At 40.9% G+C, this 14,957-nt stretch overlaps 1 protein-coding gene across 1 annotated transcript in view; it reads left to right on the top strand.

Annotated features, from left to right (window-relative positions):
* NTNG1 (netrin G1) overlaps window positions 1-14,957 on the top strand; it is a 317,109-nt gene that overhangs the window by 157,699 nt on the left and 144,453 nt on the right. The gene's annotated exons all lie outside the window — the stretch shown is intronic.

The following is a 14,957-nucleotide window of genomic DNA, read 5'->3' as shown; positions in this document are numbered from 1 at the left end:
AAATGGCTGAGAAAAGAACATCTTAGAGGAGAAAAGAGAAGGAAATCAATTGAAAAGCAGAAATAGGAAGGAAGGGAGAAGAGTCGTTTTAGTTCAATGAGCCCTCAAATATATGCCGATTTCCCATACCATGGAAAGACCAAGTTTCATGAACTTGGAGCCTATACAGTTCTGGGGATTCCCTTTTAAAAAGAGGAATGCAAAACATCAGATACAAAATTAGGTACAAGCCTAAGAAGCACCAGGTATAATTGAGTGGCTCTGAGGTGTAAGCTTCATTAGCTTCTTAATGAATCAGCCTCTGGAGCCAGGTAGGATTTTCAGGACCTCTGTGATTAGGGGAGCCATTTAGGCTGTTCTGCTTCCTTATTCTTCACCCATTTCCACTCAGCACATCTTACATTTTCCAGGGATTTGTACCACTAAGGCACTTCTATGTGTAGGTGTTGTAAAAGTCATGGCCTCCTCATTCACTGCTTCTTCCCTCCACTTTTATTTTATTCTCCATAACTGTCTGAGAACAACACTTGATAGTCAGCCACAACTGCAAACTCAGAAGGATGCTGTGGGTTGGAGAAGTGAGGTAAGATGGGATGAGGAAAAGTTATCTTCAGCCTAAAGCCACTAGAAGAAACACTGCTGTGACTGATGGAGAAAAATGAGGATGAAATGAACACCAGGAAAGGACTGGTACATAATTGTAGTCATGCCATTTGTCTTAGTCCTTCAACTTCCCCAGAAGTCCTAGTAACTATATCAATAACACACATGGCACTCTGCACTCTGAGTTGAACTTCTTGGTTTTTGTTTGGTTTAGTTTTACCCAGTATGGTGACATCCTACCAATCACCTACAACTTAGGATGTGAGATAGTTCTTTAAGCTTGGTGATCTGTTTGATTTCCAGTCACTAACCTATGGGCAAGTCCCTCCCATCTTTTTTTTTTTTTTTTTTAATTTTTTTTTAATTGGTGTTCAATTTACTAACATACAGAATAACACCCAGTGCCCGTCACCCATTCACTCCCACCCCCCGCCCTCCTCCCCTTCCACCACCCCTAGTTCGTTTCCCAGAGTTAGCAGTCTTTACGTTCTGTCTCCCTTTCTGATATTTCCCACACATTTCTTCCCCCTTCCCTTATATTCCCTTTCACTATTATTTATATTCCCCAAATGAATGAGAACATATAATGTTTGTCCTTCTCCGACTGACTTACTTCACTCAGCATAATACCCTCCAGTTCCATCCACGTTGAAGCAAATGGTGGGTATTTGTCATTTCTAATAGCTGAGTAATATTCCATTGTATACATAAACCACATCTTCTTTATCCATTCATCTTTCGTTGGACACCGAGGCTCCTTCCACAGTTTGGCTATCGTGGCCATTGCTGCTATAAACATCGGGGTGCAGGTGTCCCGGCGTTTCATTGCATCTGTATCTTTGGGGTAAATCCCCAGCAGTGCAATTGCTGGGTCGTAGGGCAGGTCTATTTTTAACTGTTTGAGGAACCTCCACACAGTTTTCCAGAGTGGCTGCACCAGTTCACATTCCCACCAACAGTGTATGAGGGTTCCCTTTTCTCCACATCCTCTCCAACATTTGTTGTTTCCTGCCTTGTTAATTTTCCCCATTCTCACTGGTGTGAGGTGGTATCTCATCGTGGTTTTGATTTGTATTTCCCTGATGGCCAGTGATGCAGAGCATTTTCTCATGTGCATGTTGGCCATGTCTATGTCTTCCTCTGTGAGATTTCTGTTCATGTCTTTTGCCCATTTCATGATTGGATTGTTTGTTTCTTTGGTGTTGAGTTTAAGAAGTTCTTTATAGATCTTGGAAACTAGCCCTTTATCTGATATGTCATTTGCAAATATCTTCTCCCATTCTGTAGGTTGTCTTTGAGTTTTGTTGACTGTATCCTTTGCTGTGCAAAAGCTTCTTATCTTGATGAAGTCCCAATAGTTCATTTTTGCTTTTGTTTCTTTTGCCTTCGTGGATGTATCTTGCAAGAAGTTACTATGGCCGAGTTTAAAAAGGGTGTTACCTGTGTTCTTCTCTAGGATTTTGATGGAATCTTGTCTCACATTTAGATCTTTCATCCATTTTGAGTTTATCTTTGTGTATGGTGCAAGAGAGTGGTCTAGTTTCATTCTTCTGCATGTGGATGTCCAATTTTCCCAGCACCATTTATTGAAGAGACTGTCTTTCTTCCAATGGATAGTCTTTCCTCCTTTATCGAATATTAGTTGCCCATAAAGTTCAGGGTCCACTTCTGGATTCTCTATTCTGTTCCACTGATCTATGTGTCTGTTTTTGTGCCAGTACCACACTGTCTTGATGACCACAGCTTTGTAGTACAACCTGAAATCTGGCATTGTGATGCCCCCAGATATGGTTTTCTTTTTTAAAATTCCCCTGGCTATTCGGGGTCTTTTCTGATTCCACACAAATCTTAAAATAATTTGTTCTAACTCTCTGAAGAAAGTCCATGGTATTTTGATAGGGATTGCATTAAACGTGTATATTGCCCTGGGTAACATTGACATTTTCACAATATTAATTCTGCCAATCCATGAGCATGGAATATTTTTCCATCTCTTTGTGTCTTCCTCAATTTCTTTCAGAAGTGTTCTATAGTTTTGAGGGTATAGATCCTTTACATCTTTGGTGAGGTTTATTCCTAGGTATCTTATGCTTTTGGGTGCAATTGTAAATGGGATTGACTCCTTAATTTCTCTTTCTTCAGTCTCATTTTTAGTGTATAGAAATGCCACTGACTTCTGGGCATTGATTTTGTATCCTGCCACGCTACCGAATTGCTGTATGAGTTCTAGCAATCTTGGGGTGGAGACTTTTGGGTTTTCTATGTAGAGTATCATGTCATCGGCGAAGAGGGAGAGTTTGACTTCTTCTTTGCCAATTTGGATGCCTTTAATGTCTTTTTGTTGTCTGATTGCTGAGGCTAGGACTTCCAGTACTATGTTGAATAGCAGTGGTGAGAGTGGACATCCCTGTCTTGTTCCTGATCTTAGGGGAAAGGCTCCCAGTGCTTCCCCATTGAGAATGATATTTGCTGTGGGCTTTTCATAGATGGCTTTTAAGATGTCGAGGAATGTTCCCTCTATCCCTACACTCTGAAGAGTTTTGATCAGGAATGGATGCTGTATTTTGTCAAATGCTTTCTCTGCATCCAATGAGAGGATCATATGGTTCTTGGTTTTTCTCTTGCTGATATGATGAATCACATTGATTGTTTTACGGGTGTTGAACCAGCCTTGTGTCCCAGGGATAAATCCTACTTGGTCATGGTGAATAATTTTCTTAATGTACTGTTGGATCCTATTGGCCAGTATCTTGTTGAGAATTTTTGCATCCATGTTCATCAGGGATATTGGTCTGTAATTCTCCTTTTTGGCGGGGTCTTTGTCTGGCTTTGGAATTAAGGTGATGCTGGCTTCATAGAACGAATTTGGAAGTACTCCATCTCTTTCTATCTTTCCAAACAGCTTTAGGAGAATAGGTATGATTTCTTCTTTAAACGTTTGATAAAATTCTCCTGGGAAGCCATCTGGCCCTGGACTCTTGTGTCTTGGGAGGTTTTTGATGACTGCTTCAATTTCTTCCCTGGTTATTGGCCTGTTCAGGTTTTCTATTTCTTCCTGTTCCAGTTTTGGTAGTTTGTGGCTTTCCAGGAATGCGTCCATTTCTTCTAGATTGCCTAATTTATTGGCGTATAGCTGTTCATAATATGTTTTTAAAATCGTTTGTATTTCCTTGGTGTTAGTAGTGATCTCTCCTTTCTCATTCATGATTTTATTAATTTGAGTCTTCTCTCTCTTCTTTTTAATAAGGCTGGCTAATGGTTTATCTATCTTATTAATTCTTTCAAAGAACCAACTCCTGGTTCTGTTGATCTGTTCCACAGTTCTTCTGGTCTCGATTTCGTTGAGTTCTGCTCGAATCTTTATTAACTCCCTTCTTCTCTTGGGTGTAGGATCTATTTGCTGTTTTTTCTCTAGCTCCTTTATGTGTAAGGTTAGCTTTTGTATTTGAGTTCTTTCCAGTTTTTGAATGGATGCTTGTATTGCGATGTATTTCCCCCTTAGGACTGCTTTTGCTGCATCCCAAAGATTTTGAACGGTTGTATCTTCATTCTCATTAGTTTCCATGAATCTTTTTAATTCTTCCTTAATTTCCTGGTTGACCCTTTTATCTTTTAGCAGGATGGTCCTTAACCTCCACTGTGTTTGAGGTCCTTCCAAACTTCTTGTTGTGATTTAGTTCTAATTTCAAGGCATTATGGTCCGAGAATATGCAGGGGACAATCCCAATCTTTTGGTATCGGTTCAGACCCGATTTGTGTACCCAATATGTGGTCTATTCTGGAGAAAGTTCCATGTGCGCTTGAGAAGAATGTGTATTCAGTTGAGTTTGGATGTAAAGTTCTGTAGATATCTGTGAAATCCATCTGGTCCAGTGTATCATTTAAAGCTCTCATTTCTTTGGAGATGTTGTGCTTAGAAGACCTATCGAGTATAGAAAGAGCTAGATTGAAGTCACCAAGTATAAGTGTATTATTATCTAAGTATTTCTTCACTTTGGTTAATAATTGATTGATATATTTGGCAGCTCCCACATTCGGAGCATATATATTGAGGATTGTTAAGTCCTCTTGTTGAATAGATCCTTTAAGTATGATATAGTGTCCCTCTTCATCTCTCACTACAGTCTTTGGGGTAAATTTTAGTTTATCTGATATAAGGATGGCTACCCCTGCTTTCTTTTGAGGACCATTCGAATGGTAAATGGTTCTCCAACCTTTTATTTTCAGGCTGTAGGTGTCCTTCTGTCTAAAATGAGTCTCTTGTAGACAGCAAATAGATGGGTCCTGCTTTTTTATCCAGTCTGAAACCCTGCGCCTTTTGATGGGGTCATTAAGCCCGTTCACATTCAGAGTTACTATTGAGAGATATGAGTTTAGTGTCATCATGATATCTATTCAGTCCTTGTTTTTGTGGACTGTTCCACTGAACTTCCTTCTTAAAGGGGAATTTTAAGAGTCTCCCTTAAAATTTCTTGCAGAGCTGGTTTGGAGGTCACATATTCTTTTAGTTGCTGCCTGTCTTGGAAGCTCTTTATCTCTCCTTCCATTTTGAATGAGAGCCTTGCTGGATAAAGTATTCTTGGTTGCATGTTCTTCTCATTTAGGACCCTGAATATATCCTGCCAGCCCTTTCTGGCCTGCCAGGTCTCTGTGGAGAGGTCTGCTGTTACCCTAATACTCCTCCCCATAAAAGTCAGGGATTTCTTGTCTCTCGCTGCTTTAAGGATCTTCTCTTTATCCTTGGAATTTGCAAGCTTCACTATTAAATGTCGAGGTGTTGAACGGTTTTTATTGATTTTAGGGGAGGATCTCTCTATTTCCTGGATCTGAATGCCTGTTTCCCTTCCCAGATTAGGAAAGTTTTCAGCTAGAATTTGTTCAAATACATATTCTGGCCCTCTGTCCCTTTCGGCGCCCTCGGGAACACCAATTAAACGTAGGTTTTTCTTCCTCAGGCTGTCGTTTATTTCCCTTAATCTATCTTCATGGTCTTTTAATTGTTTGTCTCTTTTTTCCTCAGTTTCCCTCTTTGCTATCAACTTGTCTTCTAGGTCACTCACTCGTTCTTCCACCTCGTTAAGCCTCGTCGTTAGGACTTCTAGTTTGGATTGCATCTCATTCAATTGATTTTTAATTTCTGCCTGATTAGCTCTAAATTCTGCAGTCATGAAGTCTCTTGAGTCCTTTATACTTTTTTCTAGAGCCACCAGTAGCTGTATAATAGTGCTTCTGAATTGGCTTTCTGACATTGAATTGTAATCCAGATTTTGTAACTCTGTGGGAGAGAGGACTGTTTCTGAATCTTTCTTTTGAGGTGAGGTTTTCCTTCTAGTCATTTTGCTCAGTGCAGAGTGGCCAAAAGCAAGTTGTATTGGGAAAAAGAGAAAAAGAGAGGAGAGAAAGAAGGAAAGAAAAGACAAGCGAAAAAAAAAACGAAAAAAAAAAAGAAAAAGAGAAAGAAAAAGAAAGGAGAAAAAAAGGGGGTGGGGGAAGGAAACAAATCAAAAAGCAAAACAAAACAAAAACAAAAACAAAAACAAACAAACAAAAAAAGAACCACCGGGGAGTATCTTCTGATTCTGTGTTCTTTAAGTCCCTTGGCTTCTCCTGGAAGTTGTCCATCTAGCTGGTGTTCTGGGGGAGGGGCCTGTTGTGCTGATTTTCAGGTGTTAGCAGTTGGGGGAGCTGCTGTGCCCCCTCCTGGTGCAGGGCTCAGTGGGGGTTGTTTACCCCGTGAGGCCGCAGAAGGAACAGCCCCAGTGGCGGGGCCAGCTCTGGAAACCTGGATTCAGCTCCGGCAGGAACTCCGTCTGCAGGGCCTGGAGGCTCCCGGGCGGGGCCGCTGATCTGCTCAGCTGGGGCAGGAGCGTCCTCGCTGTCCTGGGCCCTCCCGGCCTCTGCCTGTCCCGGGGGAGGCCGGATCCTGGGCTGAGTCCCGGCGCCCTGTGCTCCGGGGCCTGCGCTGTTGGATTCGCGCTCCCGGGCCGCGCAGCCCCCTCCGTGGAGCTGCCGCCCGAGCCCCTCCGAGCTGCTCCAGGAACCGCGCAGCCCCCTCCGCACGGAGCCTCTTCCTCTGCCCGAGCCCCTCCGAGCTGCTCCTGGAACCGCGCAGCCCCCTCCGCACGGAGCCTCTTCCTCTGCCCGAGCCCCTCCGAGCTGCTCCCGGGGCCGCGCAGCCCCCTCCGCGGAGCCGCCGCCCGAGCCCCTCCAGCTGCTCCGGGTCCCGCCGGGTCCCGCCGTGCGCGCTGCAGCCCTTAGGGAGCTCGGCGCACTCTCCTGGGCGCGCAGGTGTCTGTTACTGTCCCAGGGAACCCGAGGGCATCCTCGCCCTCCTGGGTCCTGCTCCAACTCCCCGCGAGCCCCTTTCCGCCCGGGAAGGTCGGTGCAGCTCCTGCTCCTCCGGGACGGGGCTCTCCTGTCCTGGGGACACTCGCCCCGGCCTCAGCCCGGCTCCTCGCGGGGCCCCTCCCCCTTGGAGGCCTTTGTTTCTTTATTTCTTTTTCCCCGTCTTCCTACCTTGATAGATGCGCGAACTCTTCCTCACTGTTGCATTCCAGCTGGTCTCTCTTTAAATCTCAGGCCGAATTCATAGATTTTCAGGATAATTTGAAGGTTTTCTAGGTAGTTTGGTGGAGACAGGTGATTTGGGGACCCTGCTCTTCCGCCATCTTGCTCCTCCCCCCAAGTCCCTCCCATCTTATTCCATACTGTCAAACCTACTTAATTTATCCTGCTTTTATCCTGTCTTCCTGTCTTTCTGCTTTCTTTATTTTTCTTATACTCATAAATTTTGGTTGTGTACTTACTATGTGCTAGTTCTTCTCATAGAACTCTGGCTGGGGAGACATAAAAATAAACAATTAGAATTTAATATGATGAATTGTATGATAATGCATATGGTACACTGTATGGTGCATATATGTATAAACACTCAGGGGTTGCTGTGATTGAATCATAAGGTGTAAGCACAAGTGAGTAAAAAAGAATATAAGTACAGAGGCCAAATCTTGAAGGACTCTACAAGCTAGGCTAAGGAATTTGAATTATATTCCTGAAGGTAATGTGAAACCCATTAAAGAGCTTTAAGAATGAGGCGTGACACGATTAGATTTGGATTTCAGAAAGGACACTGCAGAAGCTATGCCGAGAATAGATTGTAAGAGGGTAGTATAATATGGAGAGAGTTCATTTAAAATGCTGCTATAGTAATTCAGGAGAAAAATATTTAAAATATTAAAAAACTAAGGCAAATATTGACAATGTGAACAGAGCTGTGGTGATGAGTTGCATCTATTACTTGACTGGTAAACAGATTGAAGAAAAAGAAGGAAAAAAAGATTATTCCCGTGTTTCCTTCTTAAGACATGGAGGAATTTGATATCATTCTCAGAGTCAAGAAATACAGAAAGAGGAGCATTTTTAATACTAACCACTAATTATTGAGCACTGACAGCATGCCAAGGAGATGCTACACACTTAATATGCATTATGTCATTTTTTTTCTCAAGGTGATATCATGAAGTACATATTATTATATTGAATTTAAAGAAAAAGAAATCAAGGTTCAAAAAAGCCAATTTTCTTGTCCAAAATTACATAATAGCTAAGTAATAGAGCTGGAATTTAAACCTAAGGAGGTCTAACTCAGAGCCATGGTTCTTAGAAACACTACACCAGTGTTTCATGAAGTGTGGTCCAGCAGTGATCTGCAACAGATTTATCCAGGGAAATTGTCATATTAGGCTCTTGGGTCGAGCCCAGTCTATTGAGGTGGCATTCCTGGCTGGGGACTGGACACACCAGGTATTTCTTATGCACCTTGAAGTTTACACAACTACTGCAGTATAAACTGTATGTTACAACTTGGTGGAGGGAGAATGGCAGATTTTTTTATATGGTAGAGTATGGAAAAACGCCACCCAGATTGCCATAGAGGTGGAGCACAGCAAATATTTTCAGGATGGAATTTGATGCTGGGATGGTTTAAATCAGGATTCTCAGTGTTGGTAAAGCTACTTTTGCCACAGCGTCTCCAAGGTGGTCTGGATGAAGTATCATATGCAGGAAAGGTGATGGAACGGAATAAATTGTCACTGAGCTGAACCACCCTCCAGCTTCCCCCCTTTTCTTGTTCAGTGGTTTTGGCACATCCTTCCAAATTTGCCCCAAGCATGAAATGTTTTTGTGTGTTTTCCTAAAAATACTTGCAAATACTTTTTGCATTTCATTCCATAAATTGTCTGTTTTTAATAGAAATATATGTTTAATTATGTAGCAAGGACTAGTCCAAGGAATGGACTCTCCAGGAAGTTGCACAGCATTGTTGGTGACTCTGTTTACCCTCAAGAACACCCAGTGCTCTCTCTAGGAGCAGGAGTAACCAATTGGAGGAATGTGTGATTGTTGCTTGTATAGATCTGGTCTCCATTAGTAAATTGCAAACATTTTCTTGTATGTTTCTTGTATGTTCTTCACGATGTTTTTAACATAGTAGGCACGCACTAAACAGCTAATGAATTTGGGAGAGAGGAGTTTGAAAGAAATCAGGAGTGTGAGAAATTAGAATCGACTCACCAGAAACCAGTCATTTTTAAGAAGTGCCACATTAGGAAGTTCTGTTCGTGCCTCTCATGGTTAAGTGATCACTTCAACAGAAGATGCTTTGGTCTTCTTAAACTCTCTTACAGAAAAGCTGGGGGCTTTCAGAAAATGGACTTCAAGTGGGCCTTGGACTTGTTTTCTCCTATGAGAGAGGAAGGAACCATTTTTGAGAATTAAGTTAGAACTTTCCAGATTCAAAATGTTCAAACCAGCTCTCACAGCACATGATAGTATCAGGCTCAGAACATTCCCACCTTCGTGATATTTTAATTCCCCTCAAGTTACTGTAACTCAAAATTCCACTTCAGCTTTGTGTTATTAACATCTAAGTGTCTGTTTCAAGATTATCTATAAAGGCAAAACATTGTACCAAAGATTTTTAAGAATATTCTTTAAGACAAATTTTAAAAGGCAGTGTTGCAACCAATTATAAAAGTGTCACCTTTCTACAGTGTTTTTCTGTAGACGTTCACTTTCAAACTAGCCTGATTTCATTAATATTTATGTCTTCTTCAGCCCATGCAAAATAATGATTTGGACTGGTATATAAGAACCCATTTTTGTGGCTCCTTTGACTTGAGAATGTATTTGGCTCCTTCTTAGAAACTTGGTCATCTTGATCTGTGCAGCCTTCACCAGTTTGAGGATCCTGACCATAATCCTCTGTGGGGATTTAGACATGTGTCTATTATGGCCCATAATCTGTGATACGGCCTCTAGTATTCTTGTTGCAGAAAGGTTAAGCCCTCCCGTCTTTATTCCTGAGTAAAAACGTCCACATGGTATTAGTATCGTCAGGGAGCAGATTGAAACAAGCAACAACTTCAATCAGGTCTTAAGCCTGTGTCTATGCCAGGAAGAAATCTTTGTGATGAGCAAGGGGCTCCATTAGAAAACAGAGCAGTTGGTTTTTCACTCAGGAGTTACAAAAAGAAAACTCTTGATCCCCTATTATTCTTAGAGTGGCCATATTTCCCAAAGTAAAAATTTGGCGCTCATGGTCTGACAAATGTATAGGTACCTTTGTCACCGCACTTTCAAAATATCTAAAGTTAAGACAGTCCCATAATATTCAGGCTACATTGTTAACATGTGTATACTCCACTTTGGGATCCAACATGCCAATTAACAGGGCAGGTTACAAGTGAGATTGCACTCTGATTTGTAGAGATCGCTGCCCTTTATTTACAAAGGGATAACGAACAACTGGAAACATGTCGCCTTGTGGACCTACCGGAAGACATGAAGAGTTTATCCTTATAGCTGTAAGTCTAAGTCATCAAGGCCTGTCAGTACTGGTGGTGCTGACACTTATCTTTTGGATTTCTGGAGAAGGTATCTGCCATCTTGAATCATACACACCTCTGGTTCTGATTTCTCTCTGTTCTTTCTATCACCAGTAACAAAGCTATAAGACCTGGAGAGGACACCTCAGCCTGAGCAATGAGCATCAGCTCTCAGACTCAGAGTAGCCTGAGTATCTTCAGAAGAGTCTGAAGATGAGGAGCCTTCCTGTGTTATAGCCAGGCAAGAATCCAGGACTTAGGGAAAGGAGTGAACAAGAAGTTCCAAAAAGGGGCTGGGCGCAGGGTTTCCTAACCACCAAAAACTACACCAACGAAAGAGAAGAAAAGGCAGCCATCACCTCAAGATGATAGCCTACCCCAGCAGTTAAAACGTGTGCTCATGGGTCATGTCTCTGAGAGATGAGCAGTGGACTATGCTACCTGTTTCTTCACCCTTTTAAAGCCTTGCCTTGGCAGAGACCTAGCGATACCTATTTCAAAGTCACCTTGGAAACAGGTTGGGAGAGCTATCCCAGAATACTGTTTCTGCTCCCTTTACCTAAGTGTCTTTTTTTTTTTTTTTTTTTTAATGTCACCTAGTGAGCAAATAAGCAAGGATGTGCCAGATGCAGATGGGTGTGAGGCAGCCCTGTCTTACTGTTTTTCACAATTGGTGTGTTAACCCATGCCTGCTTGGCATTAAGTACCATACACTTGAGTAGTGAACATCTTATGATGATTCCAGACATTTCCAACTGTCATTCCCAGTTGTTTGCCAATAAGGTAAAGCTTGGAAGGGGAAGTTCAAAATGATAAGAACCACAAGTATTGCCTTAATATTGCTTACATGGGATTTTCTTTTTTAACTCTGAAAGGTCTAGCAGATCCCAGTTGAAAGGAGAGTCTTGTCAAAGTATCTCTTGCCAGAAAGAAGGTAATTTTATCAATAGACACAATAAAAACATGTCTCAAATTCAAATATTTATCCTTTTAAGTTCTGAAAGCTCATTAAGTAACTTAATTTCAATTCTCCCAGAGGTAAAATATTAACATTTTTTAAATGAATTTAAGCATCACAATCTTCATCTTCTAATTGTTACAAAGAACATTTAGCAGTAATATCTGTTTAATTATTTAGGCATCTCTTAATGGTGTAAATATTATCAGTGCAGTCATAAATATTTTCTGCTTTGTCCATAGACAATCAGTTAAGAATCTGTTGCTTGTAGGACTTAAATTAAGATCTATTTAAAGCTGCCTGCTGGCCACAAAATAATTACTTACACTTGCTAATGCTTGAATCTGTTAGATTTAGCAGCAAGAAGTGTTCTTTGCTTTCACAAGTAGGGGAAAGTTATTTTTCTTATATAAATTTCATTGTTAATGGTATTAGGGAGGATTAGGGTGGGGTTGAAGTAGTTGAAAATTTAATTAATATAATCCTTTTAACAGCAATTGTTTTCATATTGATAATTCTCTGTAACAACAGTATTACAGATCACACCCATGTGAAATATTTACATGAAATATTTTAGTGTATAATCTCTCCTCTAGCTTTCTCTTTCTAGAATAGTAAGGTTTTCAGCTTCTTCAGCTGTCTCTCTCTTTTTTTTTTTTTCATTCTCTCTCACCACAAATGTAGGCTTTTTTTTTTTTTCCTTAGGAAACCAGAATGAAACCTTTCTCTTTTTCCTACTAATTTTCTCTCAATATCATCATCTCTTAGGAAGTTACATTAATGGTCATCAAATCATGAATCTTCTAAAAGAGCATGAGGGCTATGAAATAATTATGGTTCAAATTGATTTTTTTTTGGATCTATAGCCATTGGTGTAGATTCTCATTAGAAATGATTTGTTTACTCATCCATTTCAATAAATTGCTATGCTGGTGAAATTATCACTAAGAGTAGAGTCAGATGAAGGACGAAACTATCATTCTGGTCAAACTCTGATCATCTCCGGTGTAAATTGGGAATCGTTCTTAATCTGCTCAAATGTCACGTTATCTAGGAGAAGCTTTCTCTGACCTCCCTATAAATTTACAGTCAGTATCCGTCCTCCAACACCATGCTCTCCTTTAATTGGTTTTATTTTTCCCCATAGCAGTTATCACCAACTAACATTATAGAACATTATGTATTTGTTTAGTGCATCTCCCCCAACTAAAACGGAAGCTCTACTGAAAGCCAGGACTTGGATTTGTTTACTACTGCATCTTGAAAGCCAAGACAAGTACCTTAAATATAGGAGTATAGTAGGCAATCAATAAATAATTATTGCATGCATGTAACTTTTTCCCCATTTTTCAGGTACCTTAAAGCACCAGATCAGTGCCAAGCAATAAAATTGTCTTCTTGTCCTGGCATGCATTTTGATGGCTGACAATTTGATGTAAATGTAAGCATTTATCCTGAGCTGGCTGTCCTGCTGAGCCCCAGTGGAAGGGTGTCTTTGCAGAACAAAAGCAAAGACTGAGTGCTTTGTGTGGTCATGTCTTCATTAAAGGACTAAAACTTTGGGTTATACTGTGCTGTCTGGCATCCACACGTTTACAATTTTAAGAGTAATATAAAGCAGAGAATCTCAAAGGATGTTCTCCAGGACACTACTTCTATGGCATATAAGTAGGGGTTACTAAAGCGAAAAGGGGCTCCATGGTGAAATAAAGTTTCCCAAAGTAGGTATTGTTACATGAAGCTAAGGAAGATTCATAACTTGAAGACATCTTAGATGTATGATAATGCTCATTAGGGCTCTCTCTCTAGGGCAAGATCTGAGGCTGTGTTTCCCAAAGTAATTTGACCTTAGACTCTTCCTTTCTACTACCAACCCTGTTTCTAAGACTGGGTTGCATCATGGATAACACCATTGACTTGGAACTGACAAGGGGAGGGCAAGAGATGTGGGTCTTGGCTCTGCCTCTTACTCACTTTGTTATATGACATTGGGCAAATTACGTAACACTTGCGTATGACTCAGTTTTCTCCTCTGTAAAGCAGTAGTGGACAGGATTGCCCAGGATAATTTGTGTAAAGTGTCTGACTCATAAGTGCTACATAAATGGTGGTTATTGTCAACACCTTTTATCGAATGTAGGAATTAATGCTTTTTAGATAGATATCCTCAAGTATATTTCCTAAGATGCATTTGCTAGGGTAGACTCAGACCCCAGAATCAGCCCGCTGTGCCTCACTCTCTGTCTCAGCACCCTATCCCTATCTGAGAAGATGTCCACATCTATGCTGAGGTCGGTCAAAGAAATGCTGTATTTCAACATGACTTAATCCAGATCTCTGATAACTCACTTTGGTGTATCCTGCAGAGTTGATTTCCTGTGTTTTGATACCCTTGACCTCAGATGAGGATGCTTTTGTCAGGAGGAAGGTGGTAGCATCCAAGTTAATGATTGTGCAGATGGCTACATGCTGGTAGATTTTGAAGTGACCATATTTTTTCAGTAAATTTCAAACGGAGGTGTGATTTGAGTAAATCTGACCCCTTCCAGTAAATTGTGCATTTACATATATTTAGAATTTATAAACCTTGACAGATTCCACAATATTTATAGCCCTCCAGAAAAAGCCTTTGCCAGTTTGCAGAGCTTTGCATTTGGCTCTCTGGTATGCTTAAGAGAGTTTAAATAATAATAAATTTGGTGATATATTCCACCTGGAACAGAAACTTATTTTCCCCCCTTGGCTCGTTTTGAAGGGGATACTATAAATAGTGCCACAGACGCTGGGATCAGGAATAGGGAATTGAAATTCGAGAAAGAAGTACAGAAACATTTCCATTATCACTGATGCCTTGAATGTATTTTTAAAACAGATCTGTTCCTCAAATAATGTACCTTCTCTCCTTTCTCCTGCCCCATCTCAATTATACTTGAGTCCCCCAAACCTGTTGCCAGCTTTAGGATTCAGTTGCACTAATGGGAAAGAGAGAGTGAAAGTATTAGCTGACTAGGTAGGAGAAATTGCCTCTAGAGAGACCAAAGCAATTCTCCAGTGTTCATCTTACATTTCACGGGAGTCAGCTGGTAACCGAGCGTCGGGGTCTAAAATGTAAATTCATTATTTGAGACCCAGCTCATGCATCCTGCAGGTATGATGAAAAGCTCTCGGTCCATGAAAAAGGAGGGAAAAATCTAATTGTAATTACAAGAGAAAGCCTAAGGACAATGTGAGAGGGTCGATTCTTTCACCCATCCATGTTTATAATTACCCAGTAGAGGATTAGGGAGAAATGCCTGAATAGTTGACTCCAAATGATACCATTTATTTTCTTAAACACAAAATAAACAAAAATCAGGGAGCCAGCTGTTTGCCATGGAATCATCTGATGAAAACTGAAAGCAGTCATTAAGTGTAGCGTAAGTGGCATTATAACTTGTGATTGATACAAGATTTATTTCCAGCTTCTTGTTTGAGTGGACTGTGAAGGAAACAAGCCTTTGTCAGGAGGG

The sequence above is a fragment of the Canis lupus genome, chromosome 6 (genome assembly GCF_011100685.1).
Source record: "Canis lupus familiaris isolate Mischka breed German Shepherd chromosome 6, alternate assembly UU_Cfam_GSD_1.0, whole genome shotgun sequence".
Lineage (NCBI taxonomy): Eukaryota > Metazoa > Chordata > Mammalia > Carnivora > Canidae > Canis > Canis lupus.
Note: the sequence above shows the minus strand (reverse complement) of the source record. Positions and strands in the feature narration are given on the sequence as shown.